Source organism: Apium graveolens, chromosome 5 (genome assembly GCF_009905375.1).
Source record: "Apium graveolens cultivar Ventura chromosome 5, ASM990537v1, whole genome shotgun sequence".
Classification (NCBI taxonomy): Eukaryota; Viridiplantae; Streptophyta; class Magnoliopsida; order Apiales; family Apiaceae; genus Apium; species Apium graveolens.
In genome coordinates, this window is record NC_133651.1 from 255666122 (window position 1) to 255680993 (window position 14872).

The 14872-nt window shown below is 39.5% G+C and overlaps 2 non-coding genes across 2 annotated transcripts; both read left to right on the forward strand.

Annotated features, from left to right (window-relative positions):
- Nucleotides 1-670: 670 nt before the first annotated feature.
- Nucleotides 671-777, forward strand: LOC141662730 (small nucleolar RNA R71). The gene has a single exon (XR_012550828.1). It is a non-coding gene; the product is annotated as a small nucleolar RNA R71 (small nucleolar RNA).
- Nucleotides 778-10655: 9878 nt separating this feature from the next.
- LOC141662880 (small nucleolar RNA R71) lies at nucleotides 10656-10762 on the forward strand. Its single transcript, XR_012550981.1, has one exon. It is a non-coding gene; the product is annotated as a small nucleolar RNA R71 (small nucleolar RNA).
- The last annotated feature ends 4110 nt before the right edge of the window (nucleotides 10763-14872 follow it).

Genomic DNA, 14872 nt, shown 5'->3' on the forward strand with positions numbered 1-14872 from the left:
ATTTAGCAAGGCATTGGCCATTTGCCCAATTTGATTTTCCAAGGTCTTGATAGAAACAGTGTGACTCTTGCACATAAGCTTCAACTCCTCTAGTTCAGATTTTTCATTAGCTGGTTGCAGCTAAAGTTGTTATCTTGGTGTATACTGAGGTTGCTGAAAACCAGGGGGATTGTACTGCTTAGCTGGATACTGCTGATAAGGCCGTTGAACCGCATTCTGAGCATTGCTCCAACTGAAATTAGGATGATTGCGATTGTTAGGATGATAGGTGGCTGGCACAGGTTGCTGCGATCGCTGGAAGTTGCTCACGAACTGAGCTGATTCACTAGAAATTGTACACTGATCATTCTCATGGGCACCAGCACAAAGCTCACAGATACTAGTGATTTGATTAACTCCATAATTAGCCAAAGTGTCCACCTTCATTGTCAAAGCCTTAAGTTGGGCAGCGATAGCAGTTTCTGTGTCCAACTTCAGAATCCCTGCTACTTTCCCCTGAGTCAATCTCTGGGAAGGATTTCGGTACTCATTAGCAGCCATCAGTTCAATAAGTTCATAGGCTTCATAGTAGCTCTTAGCCCACAAGGCTCCTCCTGATGCTACATCAAGCATGGGCCTAGAAGTATGACCCAATCCAATATAGAAGTAGTTAATAATCATCCAATGAGGCATGCCCCGGTGTGGGCACTTCCTTAGGATCTCCTTATATCGATCCCAAGCCTCACACAGAGATTCTCCAGTTTGCTGCGTGAACTGGATAAGAGCATTCCTGATTGCTGCAGTCTTCGCCATGGGGAAGAATTTAGTGAGAAACTTTTGAGCAAGATCTTCCCAAGTTGTGATAGACCCTGCTGGTAAAGAGTGTAGCCAGCACTTAGCTTTGTCCCTCAGAGAGAATGGGAAGAGTCGTAACTTGATAGCATCTTCAGTCACATCATTGAATTTGAAAGTGTCACAGATCTCGATGAAATCCCTGATGTGCATGTTAGGGTCTTCAGTAGGAGAACCCCCAAAACTGAACTGAGTTCTGTATCATTTGGATCATGCTTGACTTGATCTCAAAAGTGTTAGTCCTGATGGCTGGTCTGATGATGCTAGACTGAATGTCATTAATCTTAGGCTTAAAATAGTCCATCAAAGCCTTCGGATTTTCTGCTTGATCACCCATAGCTACTACAATTGGCTCTTCAACTTTCTCTTCTTCTTCTTCTTCTACCTTCTTTTCTTCCTCAAAAACTTCCCTACGAACTACCACAAGTTCTTCCTCGGCTTTATCCAGTGTTCTCTTACGAGTATGCGAACGCGTATGCATACACCGTCGCTAGAGTACCTGAAACCAGACAAGGAACAAATAAGTAAAAATGTCCTAGTCAATGAACTTTAACGACCACTGATGAAAACCATATAAACTATAAATGCAGTCCCCGACAGCGGCGCCAAAAACTTGTTAGTAGATAAACACGCGCTAATAATACACGCAAGTATACGAGTTCTCAAGTAGTATGGAATCTTTTCTTGTTCGTTCCCACAGAGACTGTATTGGTTAACTATCTAATATATGCACCTAAGCAACAATGTATGGTTATAATCCAATGCTAAGATGATAACAAATTGAGATTGTTTATAACTAAGAATTACGCTAACAATTATAACTACGAGAATAAGATTGACTGAATTGATACATATGATAAACATGGGATTCTAACTTCATTAAATACTTCATTCAATACCCTTATTATTCTTAACCTTAGCATGCAATGGTGATGACACTAATCAGATAACACGAAACTGATAAACGCCAACTTTCGTTGCACGAGTACCATTCTACCAGACATCCACAAAAGAGATAGAAGCTGAATAGGCACCAGTTATATTGAGACCCTATATGTCTATAGAATTTGACAACATAACAGTTTAAGCACAAGTTATCTATCTTGATTAAATAGGGCAAGTAAAATGGTTAAAATTACCTACGAATCATGCATAATAAATACATAAACATATGCTAGCATGGCAAGTTCTAAATCCTTAAATTCACTTTCACTTCATTAAGAATTAACACACTATCTTATAAGTTCGCGATGCTCATAAGATGAATACACACAACCAATACTAGGATATCATACAATCACCACATACTAAGGCATCAAACAATTTAACTAATGAAATCCATAAATAAATCCGTTAGAACCCCACGATAACGATTAGCCCATAAGCGGACTCATCATCAAAGTGGGTTCCGATGAAAACATGATATAAGAAATGTAGTCTTTATACGAATAAATAAAACCAAGTACAAACAAGAGTATAGTTTCAGCAAAACAAGAAAAACAAGCATCCAAATTAAAACTCAAAACAAAGATTCACAAGAATAAACTAGATGGTCTTTGCCTTTGTTGAATTGTGCTAAAGGTCTCTTGTCGTCTTCTCCTTGTGCTCTGGTCCTTCTCTGACTTGTTTTTTATTAATAATGACCTAATATGAATATATATAGCAGCCCTCAACAATCTAGAAGCTTCCCTTTTAAAATTGTAATAGAAACAGGATTCTAAAATTCGGCCTCGGCGCGGCCACGTGCTATCTCAACACGGGCGCGCGCTATCTCAGCGCGGGCGCGTGCTATCTCAGCGCGGGCGCACTGCAATTCTGGAACCCCAGCGCGGTCGCGCGCTATCACAGTGTCGGCGTACCGTCCTTCTAGGAAAAACTCAGATTTCTTCTTAAAACTTGCTGCTTCGAGCCGGCTTTCCATGAGCTTTTATTCCAACACCACCTGGACACCAAATTAGCACCAAAACAATGCTAATTCACCTGATTACCTGAATAGTGCCTGAAATGCATAAACACTAGAAAACACATTAAAACACATAACAACTTGAGTATAAATTCACCAATTCAAAGCTTATTAGAGCATAATAAAGTGTCATAAATGCCACTTAACATACCCCCAAACTTGAATCGATGCTTGTCCTCAAGCATAAACAAACGCAAAGAACAAGAAACAAAAATGCATGAATGCAAAGATCCCCAATAGAATTACTCAACTAACCAACAAATGCATTTATTCGCATGAAGATCAATCAAATCATACAAATCAACTTACAAACTAGAGATGTGTGTGTGTGAAGATGCTTACAGATATACTATCACAACTAGATCAATAATCATGACTCACTACTCATCAAGGCAATCGCAAGGTTATAAATAAAATAAAAATCTAGACTCAAAATAACTTATAACACTTCAATTCTTATATTTGAGTTTCATACGGATTCATGCTTTTATTCATACAAAACAACATAAATATGCTTATTTGATCCTGCAATGAATGAGGTCCACAAAAGACATATACAATAGTACCCATATAGCGAACGTTAGGTTAGCGGATCCCAGACCATAAAAGCCTTAGGTCACTAGGCACAAAGTCCCATAAGAACTTAATAACTCGAGTACTAAAGAGCCCACTCGTGATCAATTATACGCAATACTTATTCTTTTTTTTTCTTTCTTTTTTCCACAATTTCTGAATGAGTGCGTTTCGCTCCATCTCATTCAACCCTAGACTACTCATAAAAATATGAGCCGGCTACTAGCCAATTGACACCTAGCCACACAACCAACAATAAAATCCAATTTCTCCAATTTTTAAATATCCATGTCTATTCTTATTAAGAGAATACCCTAAATTCTAAACATAAACAAGCGATTAAACCTCGACAAGTCAAATAAACCATGATCATGATCTAGCACTCTAGCAACCTATAAGACTTAGTGAAATACAAGTGTCTCTAGCATGCAAATCAATCCAATAAGACTCAACATCACTAAATACGAGATCACTACACTAGCATCAATATCGCAAGTCAATTAGAAAAATTATCTAAGGAATCATGTTATAATACAAATGTATGAAACTACATGAACAAAATATCATAAAAACTACCAAATTAAAAAAAACTACATGTAAAAATATGCAAACTATATGAACTAAACTAGCATGAACATGCAAACTATATGAGACTCACACAAACATATTCCTTCAACTACTACCCCCAAACTTAAAATATTCACTGTCCTCGGTGAAGGTAATAGTAAGAAATCAGGCATACCTACTCTGAATCAGAATCCTCACCCTCAAGGGGTGAAGTGTCAGGTGTGTCAGGAGGCGGATACACAGAGTCCTCACCAAATACTGGCCACTGAATGTCAACTCTGGTGGCTCTAAATGCAGTCCCAAGTGCCTAAGTGAGATCCTGTGCAAAATGACTATGGATGACGTGCATCACATCCATTCTCCTCGCAAGACGCCTATACTGTGACGAGCTCTTCTTCGATGATTTCTTCAAATGCGACGACTCTATCTCCTCACCCAATTGAGCTCTCCAACCCGCTTCACGGGCAAACTTGGAACCACCAGCATAATACTGATCATAGGGCCGCTTGCCTGGAAGCATATCAAATGAATAACCCAACCCCTTAGGATCGGTCTTACCCCCATACCACTCCACCATGTGCAATATAATCGAACTATCAATGGCAGCACTGGGGAGCTGAAGTTGTTCATGTTTGTCCCAACGAACACGAGCTGCCACACACAGCCTCGTCACTATGGACACGTAAGGTATAGAACCTGTAGTGCTCCCTCTCAAAAATCGCAGAATATCATGGTGAATAATCCTACTAATGTCCACATAATCCCCCTTCAGAATACCCCACAATAAACGTGCTCGTTCTACGTTAACCTCATGCATATGAGACATTAGCGGAATATTGGCACAAATAAAGGCATTTCAAGCACGGGTAAATCTGTTCATATAAGAAGCAGGGAATGTGGCATAATCAGTTGTGCCCCGCTTGAATTTCCACTGAGTCTTAGGCACACAAAGAGTAGCAACAATCAAATCTAAGTCAAAATCCTCCTGAGTCTTAACATTCCAAATAGCTTGACTGGTCGTTTTCGTTGGCTGATTAATTACCCTCCTTATCTCTCCAACTTTATACTTCACCTTCATCGCCCTAACCATCGTGGAACCATTCTTCACCACCCTTGAATTAGCATAAAAATCTCGCACAACACTCATAGGCACAGCAGCGGATTCTTCACAAAAAGAAACCCAACCCATCTCCTGAATCATCTCTAACAGTTGACCATCCTTCCCTGATGGAAGGAAACCTCTCCTTAGCAATAGGCTTCGTGAGAAGCCTCGTGTACTCCTCCTCAGCCTCGGGAGTAGAAAACCTGGGCCTCACACCACTTGAAGTTGAAGAATCGGTGGCGCTGCTATCGACTTGAGTTCTTTGTCTCTTGGGTGCCATGGAAATTGATTAGAGAGAATAAGAGTTGTGTTTGAGAGAGAATTTGTGTTGGAGAGTTTATGAATTGGTGAAGAAGTTTGTGTATGAGGTGTATGTATATATAGGTGGTGAAAAGAGAATTAGATATGGAATATAAGTGGGATTTGATTATGAGAATAATGGAAGTAATGGGTTTGATTTGGAGATGGAATTATGGGATGTGGGGGAGTAAAATTCGGTTAGGAATTGATTTTGGGACAAAATTCCCATTTTTCACCCTTAAACTGCCTTTTATTTTTTTGCCAAAGTCTGGACATGGCGTGGCCGCGCACTGGGACGGCATGGGCATGTGCTACTTCTGCCAAACCGGCGCGGCCGCGTGCTGTAACAGCGCGGTCGCGCGCTGTAAAAGCACGGGCGCGCGGTGTTTCTGTATAAATGGCACGGCCGCGCACTGGGACAGCGCGGACGCGCTAAGCTTTTGTAGTCAGACCTGTATTTTTCCATTTTTTTAATTTTTTTTGTGATTTTCTCTTTCTTTCTTGCTTCCTCTACTTACTAATGTACAACAAACTTGGGTTGCCTCCCAAGAAGCGCTTCTTTTACGTCACTAGCTCGACGTAGAATCTTGAGATCAAGTGGACAATAAAATGGCACTAACCACCTCACGGGTTGTCGTGTTACCATAATAATGCTTCAACCGTTGACCATTTACCTTGAATGCTTGTCCCGGATCATTTTCAAAAATTTCCACCGCTCCATGTGGAAACACAATTTTGATTATTAAGGGCCCTGACCATCTTGACTTCAACTTTCTAGGAAAAAGACGGAGACGAGAGTTGAATAAAAGAACTTGTTGCCCTGGCACAAATTTCTTGAGCACTAGACCCCGATCATGCCACCTCTTGACATTCTCCTTAGACATCTTATTGTTTTCATAAGCTTGAAGTCGAAACTCGTCAAGTTTATTTAACTGAAGCATCCTCTTCTTTCCAGCTGCATGCAAGTCCAGATTCAATTTTTTCAAAGCCCAATATTCTTTATGCTCGAGTTCCATAGGCAAATGACACCCATTACCATACACCAACTGAAACGGTGACATTCCCAATGTAGCCTTATATGTTGTTCTATACGCCCAAACAGCTTCACCAAACTTTAAAGACCAATCCTTCCTTGATGGACATACCACTTTCTCCAAAATGTGCTTGATCTCTCTATTAGATACCTCAGCTTGACTATTTGTCCGAGGATGATAAGCCGTAACAATGCGATGATTCACATTATACCTTTTCATCATATCAGTGAACTTGCGATTGCAAAAATACGACCCCTCGTCACTGATTATGACTCTTAGAGTTCCAAACCTTGTGAATATTTGCTTGTGAAGAAAATTAAGCACCACTTTTGCATCGTTTGTTGGCAATGACTTAACTTCAACCCATTTCGACATATAATCAACTGCCAACAAGATATACTGATTGTTACAAGATGAGACAAATGGCCCCATAAAGTCAATTCCCCAAACATCGAAGACATCAACCTCGAGAAGCACATTAAGAGGCATCTCATCCTTTTTAGACATATTACTTACACGTTGACATCGATCACATTTCAAAACGAACTGATGAGCATCTTTAAACAATGTTGGCCAAAAGAAACCTGCTTGAAGAATATGAGCTGCTGTCTTTTCTCCACCATAATGTCCTCCATAAGCTGTTGAGTGGAAATCTCGCAAGATCCCCCCCGTTTCGCTGTAAGGAAGACATCTCCTGATGATTTGGTCAGCTCCTTGGCGAAAAAGAAATGGCTCATCCCACATATACCACTTCACCTCATGAAGAAACTTCTTCCTTTGAGCATAAGATAAGTCGGGAGGCATGATATTACTCACAAGATAGTTCACAATGCCTGCAAACCACGGTTCTTCTTCTTGCACTCCAAACAACTGCTCATCGGGAAAAGACTCATTTATCAATGTCTTATCCAATGAAGTAGCATTAGGATTCTCTAAATGCGAGAGATGATCAACAACTTGATTTTTAGTTCCTTTTCTGTCCTTGATCTCTAGTTCAAATTCTTGGAGCAAAAGAACCCATCGAATCAATCTAGGCTTCGAGTCCTTCTTTGAGACGATATATCAAATGGCGGCGTGATCAGTGAAAACTGTCACCTTAGTCCCAAGTAGATAAGATCGAAATTTCTCAAAACCGTAGACAATAGCCAAAAGTTCTTTCTCCGTAGTAGTGTAATTCAGTTGAGCACTATTTAGAGTCTTACTAGCATAGTAGACTACATGAAATATATTTTTCTTTCTCTGCCCAAGAACTGCTCCAACTGCATAGTCACTTGCATCACACATCATCTCAAAAGGCTCATTCCAATCAGGTGCAGTTATGACAGGTGCTATGATTAAACTCTTCTATAATGTCTCAAAAGCTGAAAGGCACTCGTCATCGAATTTAAAAGGAATATCTTTCTCTAACAGACTGCACAAATGCTTAGAAATTTTCGAGAAGTCCTTGATCAAACGCCTGTAGAAACCCGCATGACCAAGAAAACTGTGAATTCCCTTGACAGAAATAAGTGGAGGAAGATTCTCAATGACCCCTACCTTGGCCTTGTCCACCTCTAGACCCTTATTAGAAACCTTGTGCCCGAGAATAATGCCTTGACGCACTATAAAATGACATTTCTCCCAATTGAGAACCAGATTGGTCTCAACACACCTCTTGAGAATGTGTCCCAGATTATGTAAGCATTCATCAAAAGAATCGCCAAAGACCGAGAAGTCGTTTATGAACACCTCCATATTCTGGCCAATCATGTCAGAAAATATGGCCATCATACATCTCTGAAATGTGGCTGGTACACCACACAGACCAAAAGAAACTCGTCTGAAGGCAAAAGTACCAAATGGACAAGTGAAGGTAGTCTTCTCCTGATCTTCTGGAGTGATACAAATCTGATTGTAACCCGAGTAGCCATCCATAAGACAATAATACTCATGACCAGCTAACATGTCAAGCATCTGATCAATGAAGGGCAATGGAAAATGGTCCTTCCTAGTGGCTTTGTTCAACTTCTGATAGTCCATGCAGACTCTCCACCCTGTGACTGTCCGTGTAGGAATAAGCTCATTCTTCTCATTTGTTACCACAATAATTCCACCTTTCTTTGGCACACATTGAACCGGGCTTACCCATGAACTGTCAGAGATAGGATAGATGATCCCTGCATCTAGCCACTTCAGAATTTCCTTTTTCACTACCACCTTCATGATAGGATTAAGTCTTCTTTGCTGCTCTACTATAGGCTTGCTACCTTCCTCTAGCAGAATTTTTTGCATACAGTAAGAAGGGCTGACCCCCTTGATGTCTGCTATAGTCCATCCAATTGCCGACTTGAACTCTCTCAGAATCCTCAAAAGCTTTTCCTCATCACTACCTAAAAGGTCAGATGCAATAATAACAGGCAAGGTAGATGCATCACCTAAAAATGCATACCTCAAATGCTCAGGTAAAGGCTTAAGCTCAAGAGATGGAGGTTCCTCAATAGACGGCTTAAGGGGTTTAGGAGCTTTGTTCAATTCCTCCATTCCAAGAGATTCGAAAGGCATATCAATCTTTCTTTTCCAGGGAGAAGCATTCAAATACTGCAATTGCTCTTCACCTTCGTCATCTTTACTGTCTGAATTCCCCAATAAGGCTTTTTCTAAGGCATCAGACGTTAGCAACTGATCAAGTTCCGATGTGACCACCGAATCGACCAACTCCACTTTTAAGAACTCCTCATTATCAGTAGTAAAATTCATAGCATTAAACATATTAAAAGTAATATCCTGATCCAGCACTCGCATTGTAAGCTCAACCTTCTGCACATCGATCAAGGTTCGGCTAGTTTCCAAGAAAGGTCTTCCCAAAATTATGAAAATCTTCTTCTCCTCCTCGAAATCAAGAATTAAAAAATCAACAGGAAAGATGAGTTTATCAACCTTGACCAAGACATCCTCCACAATACCTCGCGGATATTTAATAGAACGGTCGGCCAACTGAAAAGTCATATAAGGTGGTTTGGGATCAGGTAAGTCCAACTGCTTGAAGATTGACAAAGGCATCAGATTGATGCTAGCTCTCAAGTCACATAAGCATCTGTCAAAAGACACTTTTCCAATAGTACATGGAATAGTGAAGCTTCCTGGATCTTTAAGCTTTGGAGGTAACTTCTGCTGTAGCACTGCACTACATTCCTCCGTGAGAGCGACAGTCTCTAAATCATCTATCTTCACCTTCCGAGATAGAATACCTTTCATAAACTTTGCATAACTAGGCATCTGCTTGAGAGCCTCAGCGAAAGGTATGTTAATATGAAGTTTTTTGAACACCTCTAGAAACTTCTTAAATTGCTTGTCCAGCTTTTTCTTCTGCAGCCTCTTAGGAAAAGGCGGTGGAGGATATATCTGTTTCTCCCATGTGTTACCCTCAGGCGGAGTGTGCTCAACAGTAGTATTCCTTGGTTCCACTTCTTCATCCTACTACTTTGCTTCTTCCTCAGCCCCAGCTTCTTCAGTCAACTCTTAAATTTGTTCGGGATTCGCAACCTTCCCAGACCTCAAAGTGATTGCCTTTACCTGCTCCTTAGCTTCCTTCTTTCCTAGCACTTCAGTGTCACTAGGCAATGTACCAGGTTGATGATTTAGCAAGGCATTGGCCATTTGCCCAATTTGATTTTCCAAGGTCTTGATAGAAATAGTGTGACTCTTGCACATAAACTTCAACTCCTCTTGTTCAGATTTTTCATTAGCTGGTTGCAGCTAAAGTTGTTATCTTGGTGTATACTGAGGTTGCTGAAAACCAGGGGGATTGTACTGCTTAGCTGGATACTGCTGATAAGGCCGTTGAACCGCATTCTGAGCGTTGCTCCAACTGAAATTAGGATGATTGCGATTGTTAGGATGATAAGTGGCTGGCACAGGTTGCTGCGATCGCTGGAAGTTGCTCACGAACTGAGCTGATTCACTAGAAATTGCACACTGATCATTCTCATGGGCACCAGCACAAAGCTCACAGATACTAGTGATTTGATTAACTCCATAATTAGCCAAAGTGTCCACCTTCATTGTCAAAGCCTTAAGTTGGGCAGCGATAGCAGTTTCTGTGTCCAACTTCAGAATCCCTGCTACTTTCCCCTGAGTCAATCTCTGGGAAGGATTTCGGTACTCATTAGCAGCCATCAGTTCAATAAGTTCATAGGCTTCATCGTAGCTCTTAGCCCACAAGGCTCCTCCTGATGCTGCATCAAGCATGGGCCTAGAAGTATGACCCAATCCATTATAGAAGTAGTTAATAATCATCCAATAAGGCATGCCCCGGTGTGGGCACTTCCTTAGGATCTCCTTATATCGATCCCAAGCCTCACATAGAGATTCTCCAGTTTGCTGCGCGAACTGGGTAAGAGCATTCATGATTGCTGCAGTCTTCGCCATGGGGAAGAATTTAGTGAGAAACTTTTGAGCAAGATCTTCCCAAGTTGTGATAGGCCCTGCTGGTAAAGAGTGTAGCCAACACTTAGCTTTGTCCCTCAGAGAGAATGGGAAGAGTCGTAACTTGATAGCATCTTCAGTCACATCATTGAATTTGAAAGTGTCGCAGATCTCGATGAAATCCCTGATGTGCATTTTAGGGTCTTCAGTAGGAGAACCCCCAAAACTGAACTGAGTTCTGTATCATCTGGATCATGCTTGACTTGATCTCAAAAGTGTTAGTCTTGATGGCTGGTCTGATGATGCTAGACTGAATGTCATTAATCTTAGGCTTAAAATAGTCCATCAAAGCCTTCGGATTTTCTTCTTGATCACCCATAGCTACTACAATTGGCTCTTCAACTTTCTCTTCTTCTTCTTCTTCTACCTTCTTTTCTTCCTCAAAAACTTCCCTACGAACTACCACAAGTTCTTCCTCGGCTTTATCCAGTGTTCTCTTACGAGTATGCGAACGCGTATGCATACACCGTCGCTAGAGTACCTGAAACCAGACAAGGAACAAATAAGTAAAAATGTCCTAGTCAATGAACTTTAACGACCACTGATGGAAACCATATAAACTATAAATGCAGTCCCCGGCAGCGGCGCCAAAAACTTGTTAGTAGATAAACACGCGCTAATAATACACGCAAGTATACGAGTTCTCAAGTAGTATGGAATCTTTTCTTATTCGTTCCCACAGAGACTGTATTGGTTAACTATCTAATATATGCACCTAAGCAACAATGTATGGTTATAATCCAATGCTAAGATGATAACAAATTGAGATTGTTTATAACTAAGAATTACGCTAACAATTATAACTACGAGAATAAGATTGACTGAATCGATACATATTATAAATATGGGATTCTAACTTCATTAAATACTTCATTCAATACCCTTATTATTCTTAACCTTAGCATGCAATGGTGATGACACTAATCAGATAACACGAAACTGATAAACGCCAACTTTTGTTGCACGAGTACCATTCTACCAGACATCCACAAAAGAGATAGAAGCTGAATAGGCACCAGTTATATTGAGACCCTATATGTCTATAGAATTTGACAACATAGCAGTTTAAGCACAAGTTATCTATCTTGATTAAATAGGGCAAGTAAAATGGTTAAAATTACCTACGAATCATGCATAATAAATACATAAACATATGCTAGCATGGCAAGTTCTAAATCCTTAAATTCACTTTCACTTCATTAAGAATTAACACGCTATCTTATAAGTTCGCGATGCTCATAAGACGAATACACACAACCAATACTAGGATATCATACAATCACCACATACTAAGGCATCAAACAATTTAACTAATGAAATCCATAAATAAATCCGTTAGAACCCCATGATAACGATTAGCCCATAAGCGGACTCATCATCAAAGTGGGTTCTGATAAAAACATGATATAACAAATGTAGTCTTTATACGAATAAATAAAACCAAGTACAAACAAGAGTATAGGTTCAGCAAAACAAGAAAAACAAGCATCCAAATTAAAACTCTAAACAAAGATTCACAAGAATAAACTAGATGGTCTTTGCCTTTGTTGAATTGTGCTAAAGGTCTCTTGTCGTCTTCTCCTTGTGCTCTGGTCCTTCTCTGACTTGTTTTTTTATTAATAATGACCTAATATGAATATATATAGCAGCCCTCAACAATCTAGAAGCTTCCCTTTTAAAATTGTAATAGAAACAAGATTCTGAAATTCGGCCTCGGCGCGGCCACGTGCTATCTCAACACGGGCGCGTTGCTATCTCACTTGTCTATTTAGAAAGGAAAGTCAAGATGAAAGTTGGTTGTGGCACAAGAAGCTGTCCCACCTTTACTTCTAGACTATGAATGAGCTAGTCAGGAAAGATTTGGTAAGAGGTATTCCTGAAGTGTAATTCTCAAAGGATGGACCGTGTCAGATGAAGGCATCATTCAGAAAGAAGCTTGATTCAACAATTGAAGAACCTTTACAACTATTGCACATGGACTTGTTTGGACCAGTCAATGTATTGTCTATCTCAAGGAAAAGATATTGTCTAGTAATTTTGGATGATTTCTCAAAGTTCTCTTGGACATATTTTCTAAAATCCAAAGATGAAGCTAGTGAAATCATCATCAATCACATAAGACAAGTCAACAATCATCCTGATTTCAAAGTAAGAAGAATCAGGAGTGACAATGGAACTGAGTTCAAGAATTCTGTGATGAGATCATTTTGTGAAGAGAATGGAATCATGCATGAGTTTTCATTAGCAATAACTCCACAAAAAAATGGAGTGGTGGAAAGAAAGAACAGATCTCTTATTGAAGCTGCAAGAACAATGCTTGAAGAGTCAAAGTTACCAACATATTTTTGGGCAGAAGCTTTGAATACTGCATGCTACACTCAAAATATTTCTTTGGTCAATAAAGAAAAAATGCATGACACCCTACCAATTATTCAAGAACAGGAAACCAACATTAAAGTTTCTTCATATCTTTGGCTATAAATGCTATATCTTAAGGAATCAAACTGATCAGCATGAGAAGTTTGATGCCAAAGCAGATGAAGGCATCTTTGTTGGATATGCAGTTGGAAAAACATATAAAGTCTACAATCTAAGAACCAAAATTGTTATGGAATCTGTACATATTGTGTTTGATGATAAAAACTTGAAGGACTGCAAGATGGAGATTTCCATGAAAGCTTCAAATTCAACAATGTTGAGATAATTGGTGAAGATAGTGATGATGAAGGTGATCAAGAACAAATATCTAAGGACAATGCAGAAAAATCTACAACCAATGAAGCACATAATTCAACATCCGTCGAAAGACCAAGTGCATCATCCGTTGAAAGACAATCTGCATCATCTGTCGAAAGGAAAAGGACAACATCTGTTGATCCATCATTAGGAGTTGAAAGCCAAGTTAGATCATAATCAAAAAGATATCCAATTTCAAGTCAAATATCCATAAACTGAGGGGGAGTTTTTTATAATCAAAACTCTGTCAATCATCAAGACAATAAAGAGGCCTCTTTATTTAGAGCTAATCTACCTCAACAGAGAAAATGGACTAGAGATCACCCATTTGAACTGATCATTGGTGATGTATCTTCAAGAGTGCAAACAAGAAAAGGAACTCAAGAGGAAGGTTTATATAACAGCTTTTTATCTCAGGAAGAACCTAAAAAGGTAGAAGAAGCTCTGTTGGATCCTGATTGGGTTTTGGCTATGCAGGAGCTAAACCAATTTGAAAGGAAAAAAGTTTGGAAGCTGGTACCCAAGCCTAAAGGAAAGAATCCTATTGACACCAAGTGGGTATTCAGAAACAAGATGGATGAAAATGGCATAGTAGTCAGGAATAAAGCTAGATTGGTTTCTAAGGGATATTGTCAACAAGAAGGAATTGATTTTGATGAAACTTTTGCTCCTGTTGCAAGACTTGAAGCCATCAGAATTTTCTTAGCCTATGCAGCCCATGGCAATTTCAAGGTCATCAAATGGATATCAAAAGTGCATTTCTGAATGGATATTTGGAGGAGTAAGTCTATGTCAGTCAGCCTCCTGGTTTTGAAGACCCAAATTTTCTAGAATATGTCGACTATCTATTGAAAGCACTTTATGGATTGAAGCAAGCACCTAGAGCCTGGTATGATACTTTGTCAAAGTTTCTCTTAGAAAATCACTTTACAAGAGGTACTATTGACAAAATTTTATTCTCTAGAAATGTTAATGGCTCTAGTATACTTGTTCAAATTTATGTAGATGATATTATATCTTGCTCTACAGATGAGAAACTTTGCAAAATGTTTGCCAAATTGATGCAAAGTAAATATGAAATGAGCATGATGGGAGAACTAACTTACTTTATTGGTTTACAAGTTAAGCAAGTTAGTGATGGAATATTCATTAGTCAAACCAAATATATTTATGATCTTTTGAAGAAGTTTGACTTAATGGATTGCACATCTGCAAAAACTCCCATGGCCACTGCAACTAAACTTGAATTAAACACTACTGAAAAGTCTGTGGATATTTCAAGCTATAGAGGTATGGTTGGTT